Raw genomic sequence first — 14,937 nt, 5'->3', positions numbered from 1 at the left:
AAAAAATGTAAATCTGTAAAAGTAAACACGACACAGCAACGTGCATATACAGCAGATAAGGATGCATGCACACAGCAATGTCACAGTCCATGATTGGTTGGTTCATTCATTCACCACATTGTGATTGAACAATTTTATTTCTGTCTACAGACTCTAAAATCAAATTAATATTCACAGCATACATAAAAAATAAAAGTCATACTTTTGGACTGATTTTGAAGGACTTCTTGAACATTTCCAGGCATATTTTTGAGAGAAATATTACTTATTTAAAAGGCATTATATATTTATGCAACTTTCATCCAACTTTTCAGTGGTAAAGTATGTTAGCTTCTATATGGACTCCAGTAATGTATCAGAGTTTTTAGTCGTGAGGTATGTTAGCTTCTATATGGACTCCAGTAATGTAGCAGAGTTCAGTCGTAAGGTATGTTAGCTTCTATATGGACTCCAGTAATGTAGCAGAGTTTTCAGTCGTAAGGTATATTAGCTTCTATATGGACTCCAGTAATGTAGAAGAGTTTTCAGTCGTAAGGTATGTTAGCTTCTATATGGACTCCAGTAATGTAGCAGAGTTTTCAGTCGTAAGGTATATTAGCTTCTATATGGACTCCAGTAATGTAGAAGAGTTTTCAGTCGTAAGGTATGTTATCTTCTATATGGACTCCAGTAATGTAGCAGAGTTTTCAGTCGTAAGGTATATTAGCTTCTATATGGACTCCAGTAATGTAGAAGAGTTTTCAGTCATAAGGTATGTTAGCTTCTATATGGACTCCAGTAATGTAGAAGAGTTTTCAGTCGTAAGGTATGTTAGCTTCTATATGGACTCCAGTAATGTAGAAGAGTTTTCAGTCGTAAGGTATGTTAGCTTCTATATGGACTCCAGTAATGTAGCAGAGTTTTGACAACCTGGTTAAGACAAGTAAAATAAAAGGGTAGTGAAAGGAGTGAGTGAATAAGAGAGAGATGAGAGGGAAAGGGAGAGAGAGGAGATGGAGAAGAGAGAGAGATGAGAGGGAAAGGGAGAGAGAGGAGATGGAGAAGAGAGAGAGATGAGAGGGAAAGGGAGAGAGATGAGAGGGAAAGGGAGAGAGATGAGATGGAGAAGAGAGAGAGAGGAGATGGAGAAGAGAGAGAGATGAGAGGGAAAGGGAGAGAGAGGAGATGGAGAAGAGAGAGAGATGAGAGGGAAAGGGAGAGAGAGGAGATGGAGAAGAGAGAGAGATGAGAGGGAAAGGGAGAGAGAGGAGATGGAGAAGAGAGAGAGATGAGAGGGAAAGGGAGAGAGAGGAGATGGAGAAGAGAGAGAGAGGAAGTGAGAGGGGAGAGAGAGGAGATGGAGAAGAGAGAGAGAGGAAGTGAGAGGGGAGAGAGAGGAGATGGAGAAGAGAGAGAGATGAGAGGGAAAGGGAGAGAGAGGAGATGGGGAAGAGAGAGAGAGATGAGAGGGAAGGGGAGAGAGAGGAGATGGAGAAGAGAGAGATGAGAGGGAAAGGGATAGAGAGGAGATGGAGAAGAGAGAGAGAGGAGATGGAGAAGAGAGAGAGAGGAGATGGAGAAGAGAGAGAGATGAGAGGGAAAGGGAGAGAGAGGAGATGGAGAAGAGAGAGAGATGAGAGGGAAAGGGAGAGAGAGGAGATGGAGAAGAGAGAGAGAGGAGATGGAGAAGAGAGAGAGAGGAAGTGAGAGGGGGGAGAGAGATCGAGAGACAGAGAGGACAAGAAGAGTTCTGTTGCTGCTTGGCTGGAGAAAAACCCTGCCCCCATACCAGTCTTCACCTCCCTCCCAGTCTAACACTGCCCAACTCACCCGAGAGAAATATAGGGATATAGTGAGAAAAGAGGAGTAAGAAGAGAAGAGGATGTCTGGAAACAAGGGTCTCGCATGAGACAACCACACCTAGGCATGCCAAGGAACTGTTGGCTACACAGGATGGAGCGGGAGACAGAGATAAAAGGGTAAGGAGATGGAGCGAGTGTGTGAGAGATAAGAGGAATGCAGAGGGGTGAGAGAGAGAGCGAGAGAGAGGCCCCATCGTCCTCCCGAAAAACCAATCAGAATATGGAATGACTGCAGGCACACACATACACAGTTTTAGCTGCCAAATCACCAGGGTGATTCAGGTTTGTCCCCCCACACAGGGACCTGAAGCCACGCACACCTCCCTGATACATTAATTACATCAATATTTATTCATAGCAGGGTGGGGTGCCGTGGTGTGCATGTGTGTAAAGGGTAAGAGAGGGGGGCAGATTGTTTAGGCCTTATAAGCACAATTCCCTCTCACCTACTGATTAAAGTTGAATCACTCCCGTGCCTCACAATAGTCAATCAAAGACAACACACACCTTCATGGTTTATTCACATACAGTGGGGCAAAAAAGTATTTAGTCAGCCACCAATTGTGCAAGTTCTCCCACTTAAAAAGATGAGAGAGGCCTGTAATTTTCATCATAGGTACACTGCAACTATGACAGACAAAATGAGAAAGAAAATCCAGAAAATCACATTGTAGAATTTTTAATTTATTTATGTGCAAACAGCTTGGAAAATTCCAGAAAAGTATGTCATGGCTTTAGAAGCTTCTGTTAGGCTAATTTACATAGTTTGAGTCAAATGGAGGTGTAACTGTGGATGTATTTCAATGCCTACCTTCAAACTCAGTGCCTCTTAGCTTGACATCATGGGAAAAAAATTAAATAAATCAGCAAAGACATCCGAAAAAAATCTGTAGACAAGTCTGGTTCATCCTTGGGAGCAATTTCCAAACCCCTGAAGGTACAAACAGTAGTACGCAAGTATAAACACCATGGGACCAGGCAGCCATCATACCACTCAGGACGGAGATGTGTTCTGTCTCCTAGAGATGAACGTACTTTAATGCGAAAAGTGTCCCACATACCTTAGAGATACAGAAACAGAACAGTAGTAGACTAGATACAGATACAGAACAGTAGTAGACTAGATACAGATACAGAACAGTAGTAGACTAGATACAGAAACAGAACAGTAGTAGACTAGATACAGAAACAGAACAGTAGTAGACTAGATTCAGAAACAGAACAGTAGTAGACTAGATTCAGAAACAGAACAGTAGTAGACTAGATACAGATACAGAACAGTAGTAGACTAGATACAGAAACAGAACAGTAGTAGACTAGATACAGAAACAGAACAGTAGTAGACTAGATACAGAAACAGAACAGTAGTAGACTAGATACAGAAACAGAACAGTAGTAGACTAGATACAGAAACAGAACAGTAGTAGACTAGATACAGAAACTGAACAGTAGTAGACTAGATACAGAAACAGAACAGTAGTAGACTAGATACAGAACAGTAGTAGACTAGATACAGAAACAGAACAGTAGTACACTAGATACAGAAACTGAACAGTAGTAGACTAAATACAGAACAGTAGTAGAGTAGATACAGAAACAGAACAGTAGTAGACTAGATACATTAACAGAACAGTAGTAGACTAGATACAGAAACAGAACAGTAGTAGACTAGATACAGAAACAGAACAGTAGTAGACTAGATACAGAAACAGAACAGTAGTAGACTAGATACAGAAACAGAACAGTAGTAGACTAGATACAGAAACAGAACAGTAGTAGACTAGACACAGAAACAGAACAGTAGTAGACTAGATACAGAAACAGAACAGTAGTGGACTAGATACAGAACAGTAGTAGACTAGATACAGAAACAGAACAGTAGTAGACTAGATACAGAACAGTAGTAGACTAGATACGGAAACAGAACAGTAGTAGACTAGATACGGAACAGTAGTAGACTAGATACAGAACAGTAGTAGACTAGATACAGAACAGTAGTAGACTAGATACAGAAACAGAACAGTAGTGGACTAGATACAGAACAGTAGTAGACTAGATACAGAACAGTAGTAGACTAGATACAGAAACAGAACAGTAGTAGACTAGATACAGAACAGTAGTAGACTAGATACAGAACAGTAGTAGACTAGATACAGAAACAGAACAGTAGTAGACTAGATACAGAAACAGAACAGTAGTAGACTAGATACAGAAACAGAACAGTAGTAGACTAGATACAGAAACAGAACAGTAGTAGACTAGATACAGAAACAGAACAGTAGTAGACTAGATACAGAACAGTAGTAGGCTAGATACAGAACAGTAGTAGACTAGATACAGAAACAGAACAGTAGTAGACTAGATACGCAACAGTAGTAGACTAGATACAGAACAGTAGTAGACTAGATACAGAACAGTAGTAGACTAGATACAGAACAGTAGTAGACTAGATACAGAACAGTAGTAGACTAGATACAGAACAGTAGTAGACTAGATACAGAACAGTAGTAGACTAGATACAGAAACAGAACAGTAGTGGACTAGATACAGAACAGTAGTAGACTAGATACAGAACAGTAGTAGACTAGATACAGAAACAGAACAGTAGTAGACTAGATACAGAAACAGAACAGTAGTAGACTAGATACAGAAACAGAACAGTAGTAGACTAGATACAGAAACAGAACAGTAGTAGACTAGATACAGAAACAGAACAGTAGTAGACTAGATACAGAAACAGAACAGTAGTAGACTAAATACAGAACAGTAGTAGACTAAATACAGAATCAGAACAGTAGTAGACTAGATACAGAACAGTAGTAGACTAGATACAGAAACAGAACAGTAGTAGACTAGATACAGAAACAGAACAGTAGTAGACTAGATACAGATACAGAACAGTAGTAGGCTAGATACAGAAACAGAACAGTAGTAGACTAGATACAGAAACAGAACAGTAGTAGACTAGATACAGAACAGTAGTAGACTAGATACAGAACAGTAGTAGACTAGATACAGAACAGTAGTAGACTAGATACAGAAACAGAACAGTGGTAGACTAACAGTAGTAGACTAGATACAGAACAGTAGTAGACTAGATACAGAACAGTAGTAGACTAGATACAGAACAGTAGTAGACTAGATACAGAACAGTAGTAGACTAGATACAGAACAGTAGTAGACTAGATACAGAAAGAACAGTGGTAGACTAACAGTAGTAGACTAGATATAGAACAGTAGTAGACTAGATACAGAACAGTAGGAGACTAGATACAGAACAGTAGTAGATTAGATACAGAAACAGAACAGTGGTAGACTAACAGTAGTAGACTAGATACAGAACAGTAGTAGACTAGATACAGAACAGTAGGAGACTAGATACAGAACAGTAGTAGATTAGATACAGAAACAGAACAGTGGTAGACTAACAGTAGTAGACTAGATACAGAACAGTAGGAGACTAGATACAGAACAGTAGTAGATTAGATACAGAAACAGAACAGTGGTAGACTAACAGTAGTAGGCACCTGAGTGAACACGCAGCACAGACACGCAGCACAGAGAGACAGATAAAAAATATTGATGCTATGTTTAGCGGAGATCTGTGTAAAGTGATGCAGAAGGGCAACAAAAACATCTATAGTGCAACTTGCAACAATGGTTTTGGAAAACTGCTCAAAGATTGAATGACTTCCTATGAACTTTTCCTTTAATATTTTGGTACACTGGACCCTGGTCGTCAGAAAGCAATACATTGAGACATCCTTATATCCTCCGTCTGGTTAATGGGTCATTGCTTTCAGTGTGGTGCACTGTGTGGTGCATATGGAAGCCTTCAGCTCTCAATCTCTCCTCATTATTCTCCTCATCCTTCTCTCAGTTCCATCTAGAGAAGAAAGTGGTACGAGTCTCAGCCGTGTCCTCCTGTCTTCCAAACTCTCGCTCTCTCCACCTCTAACTATCACATTTGCTGTGTCCCTCTCTCTATGCAATCTTTTTGGATCTTTGCTTTTTGCTGATCTCTCCTTCCTCTACTCACCCTTCTCTCCATCCCCTACTCCCCCTACCCACCCTTCTTTCCCTCCCCTACTCGCTCTACCCGCCCTTCTCTCCCTCTACCCACCCTTCTTTCCCTCCCCTACTCTCTCTACCCACCCTTCTCTCCCTCTTCTACTCCCCGTACCCACCCTTCTCTCCCTCTACCCACCCTTCTTTCCCTCCCTCTACTCCCCCTACCCACCCTTCCCTCCCTCCCCTACTCCCTCTACCCACCCTTCTCTCCCTCCTCTACTCCCCCTCCCCACCCTTCTCTCCCTCTAGCCACCCTTCTTTCCCTCCCCTACTCCCTCTACCCACCCTTCTCTCCCTCTACCCACCTTCTCTCCAATGGGGGCTGCAGGTAGCCTTGTGGTTAGAGCGTTGGGCCAGAAACTGAAAGGTTACTGGACCGAATCCCAGAGCTGACAAGTTACAAATATGTAATTTTGCCCCTGAACAAAGCAGTTAACCCACTGTTCCCCGGTAGGCTGTCAATGTAAATAAGAATTTGTTCTTGGTTAAATAAATACAAATTATCTCCCTCATCCACCCACCCTTGTTTCACTCCCCTACTCCCTCTATCACCCTTGCCTCGCTCTACTCCCTCAAACCTCCCTTGTCTCCCTCTACCCACCCTTCTCTCCCTCCCCTACTCCCTCTACCCACCCTTCTCTCCCTCCCCTACTCCCTCTACCCACCCTTCTCTCCCTCCCCTACTCCCTCTACCCACCCTTCTCTCCCTCCCCTACTCCCTCTACCCACCCTTCTCTCCCTCCCCTACTCCCTCTACCCACCCTTCTCTCCCTCCCCTACTCCCTCTACCCACCCTTCTCTCCCTCCCCTACTCCCTCTACCCACCCTTCTCTCCCTCCCCTACTCCCTCTACCCACCCTTCTCTCCCTCCCCTACTCCCTCTACCCACCCTTCTCTCCCTCCCCTACTCCCTCTACCCACCCTTCTCTCCCTCCCCTACTCCCTCTACCCACCCTTCTCTCCCTCCCCTACTCCCTCTACCCACCCTTCTCTCCCTCCCCTACTCCCTCTACCCACCCTTCTCTCCCTCCCCTACTCCCTCTACCCACCCTTCTCTCCCTCCCCTACTCCCTCTACCCACCCTTCTCTCCCTCCCCTACTCCCTCTACCCACCCTTCTCTCCCTCCCCCCACCCTTCTCTCCCTCCCCTACTCCCTCTACCCACCCTTCTCTCCCTCCCCCCACCCTTCTCTCCCTCCCCTACTCCCTCTACCCACCCTTCTCTCCCTCCCCCCACCCTTCTCTCCCTCCCCTACTCCCTCTACCCACCCTTCTCTCCCTCCCCCTACTCCCTCTACCCACCCTTCTCTCCCTCCCCTACTCCCTCTACCCACCCTTCTCTCCCTCCCCTACTCCCCTCTACCCGCCCTTCTCTCCCTCCCCTACTCCCTCTACCCACCCTTCTTACCATATATTTACTCCATCTCTTTCCTTATCATTCTTCTCTCCATGTCCTCCTCTACATCTATTGCAGACTCCTCTAATTTTCTTGCCCTGCTTCCCCCTTTTCCGGGGTGTACGCACACACACACACACACACACACACACACACACACACACACACACACACACACACACACACACACACACACACACACACACACACACACACACACACACACACACACACACACACACACACACACACACACACACACGATGGAAGGAAGATCCACCACCAAACCAGATTAGTTTGTTCCCCCCCCCTCCCCCTGTTTGTTTTTCCTGACTTTCCATCCCTTTTTTCTCTCCTCTCCTTCTCTGGGGAATATTGACTGTATTTGCACACAAGCAAAAGGGGTGGAACACTGGACTGTCGTTCTGGAACACTGAACTGTGTCAATGTGTGGGATGGTTAAGCCACTAAAGTCCTCAAAGTATTGTGAAATATAAAGTAATGGATTAACCTTTCATGGACAATATATCTGTTTCACCAAGGAGCAAGGGAATATTAAGTCAGAACAATGACCAGCAAACCTAACATATTTTGTTGATATATACATAATTATTATTTTTTAAGTATTTCACCTTTATTTAACCAGGTAAGATAGTTGAGAACAAGTTGTCATTTACAACTGCGACCTGGCCAAGATAAAGCAAAGCAGTGCGACACAAACAACAACACAGAGTTACACATGGAATAAACAAGCGTACAGTCAATAACACAATAGAAAAAAAAGTATACAGTGTGTGCAAATGGCATGAGGTGGTAAGGCAATAAATAGGCCATAGTAGCGAAGTAATTTCAGTTTAGCAAATTAACACTGGAGCGATAGACATAGAAGCACCAAAGGACAGATACATAACCCATTTAAGTCATTACATTACATTTAAGTCATTTAGCAGACGCTCTTATCCAGAGCGACTTACAAATTGGTGCATTCACCTTATGACATCCAGTGGGACAGTCACTTAACAATAGTGCATCTAAAACTTAGGGGGGGTGGGGTGAGAGGGATTACTTATCCTATCCTAGGTATTCCTTAAAGAGGTGGGGTTTCAGGTGTCTCCGGAAGGTGGTGATTGACTCCGCTGTCCTGGCGTCGTGAGGGAGTTTGTTCCACCATTGGGGGGCCAGGGCAGCGAACAGTTTTGACTGGGCTGAGCGGGAGCTGTACTTCCTCAGTGGTAGGGAGGCGAGCAGGCCAGAGGTGGATGAACGCAGTGCCCTTGTTTGGGTGTAGGGCCTGATCAGAGCCTGGAGGTACTGAAGTGCCGTTCCCCTCACAGCTCCGTAGGCAAGCACCATGGTCTTGTAGCGGATGCGAGCTTCAACTGGAAGCCAGTGGAGAGAACGGAGGAGCGGGGTGACGTGAGAGACCCCATAACCAGATACCAACATAACCCATAACCAGATACCAACAGCCAATACTGTGCGAGGCAAATATAGATATCATCCTATCACATGTCATTATTTATCTTCAGTGTGCATTGACTGCTTCCTGTGACTATGCAAAAGGGTTGGTGTACAAGGGAACAGTTTTCATCACTCGGACCACAAATAGGAGCCATGCTGATAATATGACTCCTTCAGACCGAAAAGAGAAGTGTCTTCTTTACTTTACTGAGGCACACATCCTTGAGTTCCTGGTCATTCCTTGCACACTGTTCACTTCTTCTTCCCTCCAAAAAACAATCCTTCTGTCCAGACTCATAGGTAAAACTCATATTAGGTTGACTCTATGGGCTAAACTCCTATTAGGTTGACTCTATGGGCTAAACTCCTATTAGGTTGACTCTATGGGCTAAACTCCTATTAGGTTGACTCTTATGGGCTAAACTCCAATTAGGTTAACTCTATGGGCCAAACTCCAATTAGGTTAACTCTATGGGCTAAACTTCAATTCGGTTAACTCTATGGGCTAAACTCCAATTAGGTTAACTCTATGGGCTAAACTCCAATTAGGTTAACTCTATGGGCTAAACTCCAATTCGGTTAACTCTATGGGCTAAACTCCTATTCGGTTAACTCTATGGGCTAAACTCCTATTCGGTTAACTCTATGGGCTAAACTCCTATTCGGTTAACTCTATGGGCTAAACTCTTATTCGGTTAACTCTATGGGCTAAACTCCTATTATGTTAACTCTATGGGCTAAACTCCTATTAGGTTGACTCTATGGGCTAAACTCCTATTCGGTTAACTCTATGGGCTAAACTCCTATTCGGTTAACTCTATGGGCTAAACTCCTATTCGGTTAACTCTATGGGCTAAACTCCTATTAGGTTAACTCTATGGGCTAAACTCCTATTCGGTTAACTAAACTCCTATTCAGTTAACTCTATTGGCTAAACACATATTAGGTTAATTCTATGGGCTAAACTCCTATTCGGTTAACTCTATGGGCTAAACTCCTATTCGGTTAACTCTATGGGCTAAACTCCCATTCAGTTAACTCTATTGGCTAAACACATATTAGGTTAACTCTATGGGCTAAACTCCTATTAGGTTAACTTCTTCGATATAGGGGGCGCTCTTTTAATTTTTGGATGAAAAACGTTCCCGTTTTAAACAAGATATTTTATCACGAAAAGATGCTCGACTATGCATATAATTGACAGCTCTGGAAAGAAAACACTCTGACGTTTCCAAAACTGCAAAGATATTGTTTGTGAGTGCCACAGAACTGATGTTACAGAAAAAAAACGGATAAAAATACAATCAGGATGTGCCGTATTTTTTGAAACCGCCTCATGGCAATGACTCCTTATATGGCTGTGGAGGAGCTTGGAGTCAGCTTACCTTTTCCACGTTTTCCCCAAGGTGTCTGCAGCATTGTGACGTATTTGTGGGCATATCATTGGAAGATTGACCCTAAGGGACTACATTTACCAGGTGGTCACTTGGTGTCCTCCGTTGCAATTATTGCATAATCTCCAGCTGCAAGTACTTTTCCGTTTGCTACTGAGGAGAAACCCAACTGCCACGTTGCGTTATGGTAATGTGCTTGAGGCTATGATTACGCTCCCGGATACGGGAATGCTCATCGCTAGAGGTTAACTCTATGGGCTAAACTCCTATTAGGTTAACTCTATGGGCTAAAACCATAGGTTAACAATATTGGCTAAACTCCTAGGTTAAGTCTATGGGCAACTGGATCCTGGACAACACATCAGCCACTCTGATCCTCAACACGGTGGCCCCTCAGGGGTGCGTTCTCAGTCCCCTCCTGTACTACCTGTTCACTCATGACTGCACAACCAGGCATGACTCCAACACTATCATTAAGATTGCTGATGACACAACAGTGGTAGGCCTGACCACTGACAAAAATGAGACAGCCTATAGAGAGGAGGTAAGAGACCTGATCGTGTGGTTCCAGGATAACAACTTCTCCCTCAACGTGACCAAGAAAAAGGAGATAATTGTGGACTACATGAAAAAAAGGACCGAGCATGTCCCCATTCTCATCGACTGGGCTGTAGTGGAGCAGGTTGAGAGCTTCAAGTTCCTTTGGCGTCCACATCACCAACAAACTAACATGGTCCAAGCACACCAAGACAGTCGTGAAGAGGGCACAACAAAACCTATTCACCCTCAGGAGACTGAAAATATTTGGCATGGGTCCTCAGATCCTCACAAGGTTTTAGAGCTGCACCATTGAGAGGATCCTGACGGGTTGCATCACTGCCTGGTTTGGCAACTGCATGGCCTCCAACCGCAAGACACTACAGAGGGTAGTGTGTACGGCCCAGTACGCCCCCCCCCCCTACACTGCTCCTACTCTCTGCTATTATCTATGCATAGTCACTTTAATAACTCTACCTACATGTACATATTGACACCGGTACCCCCTATTGGCCCCGCTATTGTTATTTACTGCTGCTCTTTAATTATTTGTTATTCTTATCTGTAATTTTTTTTGGGGGGGGGGATTTTCTAAAAACTGAATTGTTAGTTAAGGGCTTGTAAGTATTTCACTGTAAGGTCTAAACCTGTTGTATTCAGCACATGACAAATACAATTATATTTGAAGTCTATGGGCTAAACTCATAGGTTAAGTCTATAGGCCAAACTCATATGTTAAGTCTATAGGCTAAACTCATAGGTTAACTATGGGCTAAACTCAACATAACATCTGCACATTTACGCTACTGATCAGCTGGAAATCGCAAAATCCTCTCATTCCACACACACTATCATGCCAACACCAGTTAGCAGTCAAAACAAGACCATTTTCTAACAGCTAACTGCTGATTAGCCTGCTAGCACATTTTCTCTTCAGCCCTCACATGGAGAAATACTGCTTTAGCCTTTCCTGAGTCAGCTGCTGCTGATTAGCGCTGGCTGCTACAGTAAACAATCAGTCAATGAAGAGCCCTCCTTGGAGAGACAGCACTGTCACTGCCTAACTAGACTCCCTTCAGAAACACTGTGGATTGCTGCTGTGCCTGGGCGCTAATGAGTAGTTGTTGATTGAAACAGCCTAGCATTTGAGTGCCAATGCTACGCTAGGAGGAGCTACACAACCTGTCAAATACGCAAGCATGGCTAAATGCTAATCATATCGACAACTTGGCAAAGCTTGCCGTCCTGTTGGACATGTGTACACGTGTTTAGCATACTGTGTCTCTATCGTGTAGCTGTAGCGTGTATTGACATGCATTTGTAGTCGTTTGAAACTAATAAGTTAGATTATTTGAAGGCGTTCCGGGTCTTTGTCGTGCTTTTCATCTGCAACATGAAATCAAATCAAATTTTATTCGTCAAATAGTTAGCAGATGTTAATGCGAGTGAGGCGAAATGCTTGTGCTTCTAGTTCCGACATTGCAGTAATATCTAACAAGTAATCTAACAAAATCACAATGACTACCTTATACACACAAATGTAAAGGGATGAATAAGACTATGTACATATAAATATATGGATGAGCGATGGACGTGCGGCATAGGCTAGATGCAGTAGATGGTATAGAATACAGTATATACATATGAGATAAGTAATGTAGGATACGTAGACATTAAAGTGGCATTATTTAAAGTGATTAGTGAAGGCAGGTAGGGGCAGGTAGCCTAGTGGTTAGAGCGTTGGGCCAGTAACCGAAAGGTTGCTAGGTTGAATCCCCGAGCTGACAAGGGGAAAATCTGTCGTTCTGCCCCTGAACAAGGCAGTTAACCCACTGTTCCTGGGCCATCATTGTAAATAAGAATATGTGCTTAACAGGGGGCAGTATTTAGTGACAGGGGGCAGTATTCGGAAATTCGGATGAATGACGTGCCCAAAGTAAACTGCCTGTTACTCAGGCCCAGAAGCTAGGATATGCATGTACTTGGTCGAATTGGCTAGAAAACACCCTGGCGTTTCTGAAGCTGTTAAGATAATGTCTGTGAGTATAACAGAACTGATATGGCAGGCAAAAACTCAAGGAAAATCCATCCAGGAAGTGGGATTTGTTTGACGCGAGTGGTTTTCCATTGAATGCCTATTTACTATGTAATTGGTTAGGGCCCAGATTGCAGTTCCTATGGCTTCCACTAGATGTCAACAGTCTTTAGGCACGGATTCAGGTTTGTTTTCTGAAAAACGACGAAGAACAATTACTTTTTGGTTAGGGGACTGGGGAAGCATGCATTACTGGTTTGCGTTCTTTTTCCTTTCTATTGTCTGGTTGAAATATTATCGATTATTTCTATTATTGACACCGAGGATTAGTTATAAACATCGTTTGACATGTTTCAACGAACTTTACCGGTACTATTAGGATGTACTCGTCTGCATGTTTTGACCGCCTTTGAGCCAGTGGAATACTGAACAAAACGCACCAACAAAACTGAGTTTTTTGGGATATAAATAGGGACTTTATTGAACAAAACTACAATTTATTGTGTAACTGGGACCCTTTTGATTGCAATCAGATGAAGATCTTCAAAGGTAAGTGATTCATTTTATTGTGAGTTCTGACTTTCGTGACTCATCTGCTTGGTTGATAAATGTTTTCTTTTTTTGAGCGCGCTTTAAAAAAAACATTTTATGCTTTAGCCGTAAAGCCTTTTTGAAATCTGACAAAGCGTCTGGATTAACAAGAAGTTAATATTTTAACCTATGTATAACACTTGTTTTTTCATGAATGTTTATTATGACTATTTCTGTCATTTGAATTTAGATCTCTGCAATTTCAACGGATGTTGTCGAGGTGGGTCGCTAGCGGCACACCTGCGCCAAAGAGGTTTAACTGACTTGTCTAGTTAAATAAATAAACTTTATTAAATCCATTTATTAGATTTATAAAATTCAACATACCAATTAGGATCTGGCTAAAAATACTTGAATCAGTTATAAAACCCATTGGCCTTTATGGTTGTGAGATCTGGGGTCTGCTCAACACCAGGTCTGGGGTCTGCTCAGCATTCACAAAATTGTACAATCACCAAATTGTGACTCTGTATGCAGAATTCTGAAAAAACATCCTGTGTACAATGTAAAATACCAAATAAGAGATGCAGAGCAGAATTAGGCCAATACCCGCTAATTATCAAAATCCAGAAAAGAGATGTTAAATTCTAAAACTATCTAAAAGGAAGCGATTCCCAAACGTTCCATAACACAGCCATCACCTACAGAGAAATTAAGCTGGAGAAGAGCCCCCCAAGCAAGATGGTCATGGGGCTCTGTTCAAAAAAACAAACAGACCCCACAGAGATAGAAACACAATTAGACCCAACCAAACCATGAGAAAACAAAAAGATAATTACTTTACACATTAGAAATGATTTACAAAAAAACTAAGCAAGCTAGAATGCTATTTGACCCTAAATAGAGAGTACACAGTGCCAGAAAATATGGCCACTGTGACTGACCCAAAATGAAGGAAATCTTTGACTATGTACAGACTGAGCATAGCCTTTTGGACCTGGCTCTCAAGAGAAGACAGGCTGTGCACACTGCCCACAAAATGAAGTGGAAACTGAGCTGCATGTCCTAACCTCCTGCCAAATGTATGATCATGTTAAAGACACATATTTCCCTCAGATTACAAAGACCCAGAAATAATTTGGGGAAAGAAAACAAATTTTCACCCATATCTATTGGGTGAAATACCACAGTGTGCCATCACAGCAACAAGATGTGTGACCTATTGCCACAAGAAAAAGTGCAACCAATGAAGTACACCATTGTAAAAGCAACCCATATTTATACTCATTTATTTCCCCTTTTGTACTTTATTTGCACATAATATGAAACTTGAAATGTCTTTATTCTTTTAAAACTTTTGTGAGTGTTTACTGTTTTTTTTGTATAATTTATTGCACTTAAGTTAATTATCTATTTCACTTGTTTTGGCAATGTAAACATGTGTTTCCCATGACAATAAAGACTCTTAAATTCAGACGGACACACAGACACACAGACACACAGACACACAGACACACAGACAGACAGACAGACAGACAGACAGACAGACAGACAGACAGACAGACAGACAGACAGACAGACAGACAGACAGACAGACAGACAGACAGACAGAGAGCTTCAGAGAGCTTCAGAGAGCTTCAGAGATGACAGGCTTCCGCTCCACATTTTCAG

At 42.8% G+C, this 14,937-nt stretch overlaps 1 protein-coding gene across 5 annotated transcripts in view; it reads right to left on the bottom strand.

Annotated features, from left to right (window-relative positions):
* Positions 1–14,937, bottom strand: part of LOC124027397 (plexin-A1-like) — a 404,375-nt gene that overhangs the window by 122,134 nt on the left and 267,304 nt on the right. The gene's annotated exons all lie outside the window — the stretch shown is intronic.

This window comes from Oncorhynchus gorbuscha, linkage group LG03 (genome assembly GCF_021184085.1).
Source record: "Oncorhynchus gorbuscha isolate QuinsamMale2020 ecotype Even-year linkage group LG03, OgorEven_v1.0, whole genome shotgun sequence".
Taxonomy (NCBI): Eukaryota; Metazoa; Chordata; class Actinopteri; order Salmoniformes; family Salmonidae; genus Oncorhynchus; species Oncorhynchus gorbuscha.
Note: the sequence above shows the minus strand (reverse complement) of the source record. Positions and strands in the feature narration are given on the sequence as shown.